Source organism: Schistocerca gregaria, unplaced genomic scaffold (genome assembly GCF_023897955.1).
Source record: "Schistocerca gregaria isolate iqSchGreg1 unplaced genomic scaffold, iqSchGreg1.2 ptg000920l, whole genome shotgun sequence".
Lineage (NCBI taxonomy): Eukaryota > Metazoa > Arthropoda > Insecta > Orthoptera > Acrididae > Schistocerca > Schistocerca gregaria.
Window position 1 is genome coordinate 120,001 of NW_026062277.1, and position 7,500 is coordinate 127,500.

Here is a 7,500-nt window from a genome sequence, read left to right on the forward strand (position 1 = left end):
TTCGTCGTGGGCGCTGGCCGGCAGGCCGCGAGACCTGACGCCCGGCGGCAAAGAGTGCTCCTCTGAGGATATAGATGTTCCGTTCCGCCGCACAATGGTGACGGTGACCGCTGCCTGCGGTGGCAACGCTGGGCACAGTCGATACTCGCCGTGTGGTGGAAGGTAAACATTATGCGGTACATCAGTACTTTCCTAATAGTTCGGTCGTCTCACGGCACTGCTTAGTAAATGATGCAAGGCCACATATAGATGATTTATGCGAATGTCCCTATACGTGCTGTAAGACTGGGCACACAACGTGAATCGCACGTCAGCCAGACACTCGAACATGCACCACTCTCGGCCTGCAACGGAGACACACAATACGTAAACATCTGGAATGCGACAATGTCGAGTGCATCCTCTCTGCGACATTGCACCGTCGACACTATGATAACCAGAGCAGTAGGTCCACCTATAAAAGCACAATACCCCACTCCTCCGACAACTACCATTGCTCAGATAAACCAACACACATCCTACACAGAGGGGCACCAAATATCACCCCCCGCCCTCGTGTTATACCACATGAAAAATTGCAGAAGTGAGAGACACAGACCCGCCAGCCTCTTGCTACAAGCATCGAACCGACGTGACGTATCTGACGGTGACTCAGGCATCCGCGTACTGCCACCACTATCCACCCCCCCCCCTCTCTCTCTCTTCCCCCTTTCCCACAATACCAAATTTAACCAACTTTATTGCTTAACCTAACTGTGGCTGTACCAGATTATCGCTTAACCTAACTGTGGCTGTACCAGATTATCGCTTAACCTAACTGTGGCTGTACCAGATTATCGCTTAACCTAACTGTGGCTGTACCAGATTATCGCTTAACCTAACTGTGGCTGTACCAGATTATCGCTTAACCTAACTGTGGCTGTACCAGATTATCGCTTAACCTAACTGTGGCTGTACCAGATTATCGCTTAACCTAACTGTGGCTGTACCAGATTATCGCTTAACCTAACTGTGGCTGTACCAGATCATCGCTTAACCTAACTGTGGCTGTACCAGATCATCGCTTAACCTAACTGTGGCTGTACCAGATCATCGCTTAACCTAACTGTGGCTGTACCAGATTATCGCTTAACCTAACTCAATTTGTCCCTTAACCTAACTCAATTTGTCCCTTAACCTAACTCAAGTTGTCCCTTAACCTAACTCAAGTTGTCCCTTAACCTAACTCAAGTTGTCCCTTAACCTAACTCAAGTTGTCCCTTAACCTAACTCAAGTTGTCCCTTAACCTAACTCAAGTTGTCCCTTAACCTAACTCAAGTTGTCCCTTAACCTAACTCAAGTTGTCCCTTAACCTAACTCAAGTTGTCCCTTAACCTAACTCAAGTTGTCCCTTAACCTAACTCAAGTTGTCCCTTAACCTAACTCAAGTTGTCCCTTAACCTAACTCAAGTTGTCCCTTAACCTAACTCAAGTTGTCCCTTAACCTAACTCAAGTTGTCCCTTAACCTAACTCAAGTTGTCCCTTAACCTAACTCAAGTTGTCCCTTAACCTAACTCAAGTTGTCCCTTAACCTAACCCACGTTGTCCCTTAACCTAACCCACGTTGTCCCTTAACCTAACCCACGTTGTCCCTTAACCTAACCCACGTTGTCCCTTAACCTAACCCACGTTGTCCCTTAACCTAACCCACGTTGTCCCTTAACCTAACCCACGTTGTCCCTTAACCTAACCCACGTTGTCCCTTAACCTAACCCACGTTGTCCCTTAACCTAACCCACGTTGTCCCTTAACCTAACCCACGTTGTCCCTTAACCTAACCCACGTTGTCCCTTAACCTAACCCACGTTGTCCCTTAACCTAACCCACGTTGTCCCTTAACCTAACCCACGTTGTCCCTTAACCTAACCCACGTTGTCCCTTTGCCTAACATAGTTCACTGCTCGGAATCTCTGGTGTCGTTGTTATCCTCATGTAGATGTCTTGCGAGTGTTGCTTACTTTCCACATATTCCCGCTATCCACTGTCAATTGTACTGCAATAGGACTATATCGGCCCCCCCCCCCCTCTGTCCCCCTCTTTGTGTCTCTGTCCTCTCAAGCTGGTCGGTCTGGCGTGTGAGTGTTAAATGAGCCTCGCAGCTGTTCAGTTGCATTCAGATGTCGACGCCCTCAGTGTACGTCGTGGTATGGTCTGTGTCCATTGTCCGCTGATGTCGTACGCGTAACCCACACGCTGTACCGATCATCGGTAGTTACGTACAGAGTGAAGTAGTGTGATACGTGTGACTGTACGCTGGCTGTGCCCAACGGTGTCGAATCTCAATTTCCATATGTTGTGCTCGATGCTACTTGTCTCGTCTCCCAATAACAGCTAGGTTGCACTGTGGTACGCCGTAGAGGCGTGTGGGAGGAACGTACGAACGCATTGTATGTCACCCTGGGTCGCTGGGGGTGGTGGTGCGGTGAGTCAGGTCAGGTCAGGTCAGGTCAGGTCAGCGTGAGCCGTCTGATGTAGTGACGCGTGTATTCCGACTTTGTCGTATTGCCTCACACAAAGTGCTACCCTGGTGGACCGCGTTCCATATCTGGGACATGCCGCAGATGCCGGTTGACAGTGGATCGCGGAAGGGACATCGCATACTTGCGCGGGCCACCTTCCACGTGTTCTCTTCTGCACATGTCGCAGTGTGTATGTGGTCTGATGTAGCGTGTCGTGACACATGACATCCTGGCATGCAAGAATTGTTGAATTCGCAAATGTAGGTGGACATCTACGTTTACTGCCCAAGATACGCAAATGAACTGGAAATCCGTTGTTGAGCGGTTGTTCACGCTGGAGGTGAATCTGTGATGGCGACGATCGGTACAGCTATTAACCGGTTGTTTCAGCGGTACCCGCCACATCCACACACGTGACTAGGCCCATGTGGGTATGAAGCGATACGCGGCGGTGGCTTGGTGGGACTGTTCCCGGCCGGTGAAGGGGGGCCGCCCGGCGTGTTGGCCGCGCGCTGCGTGGGCGCACGCGCAACAGCCGGCTGGTGGGGGGCGCCGAGTGGCAGGAGCGCCAGCCGACGGGCCCGGCAGGCGGCGCAGCTACGCTGCGGCGCACCCTGCACGCGGCGCCTGGCGGCCAAAGTTGGTTCAGCCGAGCCCGGTGCGAAGCGCGGTGGACATCTGCAGTGTGCTGGTCTGATTGAGGACTGTGTGCGTTGAGGATGCGCCGCCGCCTGGCACTCGGCGCCGCGACGCCGTCTGCTGCTCGGTCGCCCCAGCGGTTCTCGCAGGTGGTTTGTATCGCAGTTGTGCGGACGTGTTGGCGCGTGCGCTGTGCTGGGAGAGTTCGCTTCTGCACCCAAGTGGGGCTTTGCCCTTGTGTGGCGCTGGCGTTGGAGCTGCCGGTCACCATAGGTGGCGCGTGTTGTCTCCCGCCGGCAATGCCACGACAGCACGCTCCCGGGCCTCTGTCGGCAGCGGCAAGCTCAGTTGGGAGCAAGGGTGTTCGCACTAAAACCGTCTACTCGCCTAACTCCGGGCGATTGCGCCTCTCTCGAAACCGACCAAGTACCTAGGACGGCGCTGCGCGCCGCCGGGACCTGAGAGGGTTTCGAGGTGTATCGTGCAGGGGAGCTCGGCCTCCTCCTGTTTGCAGAATAATTGAGCGGACGCTTGCGTGTTCGCGCGGGCCCCCGGGACACACTCCCGGGCGGCCGGCTGCTCAGCTCTAGTTGACGCAGCTCCCTGGTTGATCCTGCCAGTAGTCATATGCTTGTCTCAAAGATTAAGCCATGCATGTCTCAGTACAAGCCGCATTAAGGTGAAACCGCGAATGGCTCATTAAATCAGTTATGGTTCCTTAGATCGTACCCACGTTACTTGGATAACTGTGGTAATTCTAGAGCTAATACATGCAAACAGAGTCCCGACCAGAGATGGAAGGGACGCTTTTATTAGATCAAAACCAATCGGATTGGCTTGTCTGGTCCGTTTGCCTTGGTGACTCTGAATAACTTTGGGCTGATCGCACGGTCCTCGTACCGGCGACGCATCTTTCAAATGTCTGCCTTATCAACTGTCGATGGTAGGTTCTGCGCCTACCATGGTTGTAACGGGTAACGGGGAATCAGGGTTCGATTCCGGAGAGGGAGCCTGAGAAACGGCTACCACATCCAAGGAAGGCAGCAGGCGCGCAAATTACCCACTCCCGGCACGGGGAGGTAGTGACGAAAAATAACGATACGGGACTCATCCGAGGCCCCGTAATCGGAATGAGTACACTTTAAATCCTTTAACGAGTATCTATTGGAGGGCAAGTCTGGTGCCAGCAGCCGCGGTAATTCCAGCTCCAATAGCGTATATTAAAGTTGTTGCGGTTAAAAAGCTCGTAGTTGGATTTGTGTCCCACGCTGTTGGTTCACCGCCCGTCGGTGTTTAACTGGCATGTATCGTGGGACGTCCTGCCGGTGGGGCGAGCCGAAGGGGTGCTTTCGCGTCCCGAGGCGGACCCCGTTTAAATCCTACCAGGGTGCTCTTTGTTGAGTGTCTCGGTGGGCCGGCACGTTTACTTTGAACAAATTAGAGTGCTTAAAGCAGGCAAGCCCGCCTGAATACTGTGTGCATGGAATAATGGAATAGGACCTCGGTTCTATTTTGTTGGTTTTCGGAACCCGAGGTAATGATTAATAGGGACAGGCGGGGGCATTCGTATTGCGACGTTAGAGGTGAAATTCTTGGATCGTCGCAAGACGAACAGAAGCGAAAGCATTTGCCAAGTATGTTTTCATTAATCAAGAACGAAAGTTAGAGGTTCGAAGGCGATCAGATACCGCCCTAGTTCTAACCATAAACGATGCCAGCCAGCGATCCGCCGCAGTTCCTCTGATGACTCGGCGGGCAGCCTCCGGGAAACCAAAGCTTTTGGGTTCCGGGGGAAGTATGGTTGCAAAGCTGAAACTTAAAGGAATTGACGGAAGGGCACCACCAGGAGTGGAGCCTGCGGCTTAATTTGACTCAACACGGGAAACCTCACCAGGCCCGGACACCGGAAGGATTGACAGATTGATAGCTCTTTCTTGATTCGGTGGGTGGTGGTGCATGGCCGTTCTTAGTTGGTGGAGCGATTTGTCTGGTTAATTCCGATAACGAACGAGACTCTAGCCTGCTAACTAGTCGCGTGACATCCTTCGTGCTGTCAGCGATTACTTTTCTTCTTAGAGGGACAGGCGGCTTCTAGCCGCACGAGATTGAGCAATAACAGGTCTGTGATGCCCTTAGATGTTCTGGGCCGCACGCGCGCTACACTGAAGGAATCAGCGTGTCTTCCTAGGCCGAAAGGTCGGGGTAACCCGCTGAACCTCCTTCGTGCTAGGGATTGGGGCTTGCAATTGTTCCCCATGAACGAGGAATTCCCAGTAAGCGCGAGTCATAAGCTCGCGTTGATTACGTCCCTGCCCTTTGTACACACCGCCCGTCGCTACTACCGATTGAATGATTTAGTGAGGTCTTCGGACTGGTACGCGGCATCGACTCTGTCGTTGCCGATGCTACCGGAAAGATGACCAAACTTGATCATTTAGAGGAAGTAAAAGTCGTAACAAGGTTTCCGTAGGTGAACCTGCGGAAGGATCATTACCGACTAGACTGCATGTCTTTCGATGTGCGTGTCGTGTCGCGCAACACGCTACCTGTACGGCAGTGGCCGTGCGCCGCGTGCGGAACCACGCGTGCCTCTCAAAACTAGCGGAAGTGTTGTTGTTGTTGTGTGGTACGAGCGCTGAAGCTCTGGAGCGGCTGGCCTGCGGTACCTGGCGCCTGGCGCCGGTTTTGAATGACGTTCGCCCGAGTGCCTGTCCGCTCCGGTGTGGAGCCGTACGACGCCCATCGGCTGTGAGGCCGTTGGACACAAAAAAAATAGTGGAACAGGGGCCGTCAGACGCCTCAGTCCCGCAAATGCTACTGTCTTGAAAGAGACAGTGGGAGACTGAAAAGGAAAAGATCACCCAGGACGGTGGATCACTCGGCTCGTGGGTCGATGAAGAACGCAGCAAATTGCGCGTCGACATGTGAACTGCAGGACACATGAACATCGACGTTTCGAACGCACATTGCGGTCCATGGATTCCGTTCCCGGGCCACGTCTGGCTGAGGGTCGGCTACGTATACTGAAGCGCGCGGCGTTTGTCCCGCTTCGGAGACGTGGGAGTGTCGTGGTCGCCTGTGTGGCCGGCCGCGTCTCCTTAAACGTGCGATGCGCGCCCGTCGCCTGGCGGTTCGCATACCGGTACTTTCTCGGTAGCGTGCACAGCCGGCTGGCGGTGTGGCGTGCGACACCTCGTACAACGACCTCAGAGCAGGCGAGACTACCCGCTGAATTTAAGCATATTACTAAGCGGAGGAAAAGAAACTAACAAGGATTCCCCCAGTAGCGGCGAGCGAACAGGGAAGAGTCCAGCACCGAACCCCGCAGGCTGCCGCCTGTCGTGGCATGTGGTGTTTGGGAGGGTCCACTACCCCGACGCCTCGCGCCGAGCCCAAGTCCAACTTGAATGAGGCCACGGCCCGTAGAGGGTGCCAGGCCCGTAGCGGCCGGTGCGAGCGTCGGCGGGACCTCTCCTTCGAGTCGGGTTGCTTGAGAGTGCAGCTCCAAGTGGGTGGTAAACTCCATCTGAGACTAAATATGACCACGAGACCGATAGCGAACAAGTACCGTGAGGGAAAGTTGAAAAGAACTTTGAAGAGAGAGTTCAAAAGTACGTGAAACCGTTCTGGGGTAAACGTGAGAAGTCCGAAAGGTCGAACGGGTGAGATTCACGCCCATCCGGCCACTGGCCCCCGCCCTCGGCAGATGGGGCCGGCCGCCCGCGCGGAGCAATCCGCGGCGGGGTCGTGTCCGGTTGCCTTTCCACTCGCCGCGGGGTGGGGCCGTTCCGGTGTGCGGTGGGCCGCACTTCTCCCCTAGTAGGACGTCGCGACCCGCTGGGTGCCGGCCTACGGCCCGGGTGCGCAGCCTGTCCTTCCGCGGGCCTCGGTTCGCGTCTGTTGGGCAGAGCCCCGGTGTCCTGGCTGGCTGCTCGGCGGTATATCTGGAGGAGTCGATTCGCCCCTTTGGGCGCTCGGGCTCCCGGCAAGCGCGCGCGGTTCTTCCCGGATGACGGACCTACCTGGCCCGGCCCCGGACCCGCGCCGCTGTTGGCTCGGGATGCTCTCGGGCGGAATAATCGCTCCCGTCAGCGGCGCTTCAGCTTTGGACAATTTCACGACCCGTCTTGAAACACGGACCAAGGAGTCTAACATGTGCGCGAGTCATTGGGCTGTACGAAACCTAAAGGCGTAATGAAAGTGAAGGTCTCGCCTTGCGCGGGCCGAGGGAGGATGGGGCTTCCCCGCCCTTCACGGGGCGGCGGCCTCCGCACTCCCGGGGCGTCTCGTCCTCATTGCGAGGTGAGGCGCACCTAGAGCGTACACGTTGGGACCCGAAAGATGGTGAACTATGCCTGGCC

At 55.1% G+C, this 7,500-nt stretch overlaps 3 non-coding genes across 3 annotated transcripts in view; all 3 read left to right on the forward strand.

The window, feature by feature from the left end:
- Positions 1 to 3,739: 3,739 nt before the first annotated feature.
- Positions 3,740 to 5,632, forward strand: LOC126325372 (small subunit ribosomal RNA). The gene has a single exon (XR_007560057.1). It is a non-coding gene; the product is annotated as a small subunit ribosomal RNA (ribosomal RNA).
- Positions 5,633 to 5,997: 365 nt separating this feature from the next.
- Positions 5,998 to 6,152, forward strand: LOC126325352 (5.8S ribosomal RNA). The gene has a single exon (XR_007560039.1). It is a non-coding gene; the product is annotated as a 5.8S ribosomal RNA (ribosomal RNA).
- Positions 6,153 to 6,340: 188 nt separating this feature from the next.
- The window catches only part of LOC126325333 (large subunit ribosomal RNA), a 4,222-nt gene continuing 3,062 nt past the window's right edge, over positions 6,341 to 7,500 (forward strand). Inside the window, exon 1 of the ribosomal RNA XR_007560023.1 lies at positions 6,341 to 7,500. This exon is cut by the window's right edge and continues 3,062 nt beyond it. This is a non-coding gene — a ribosomal RNA (large subunit ribosomal RNA).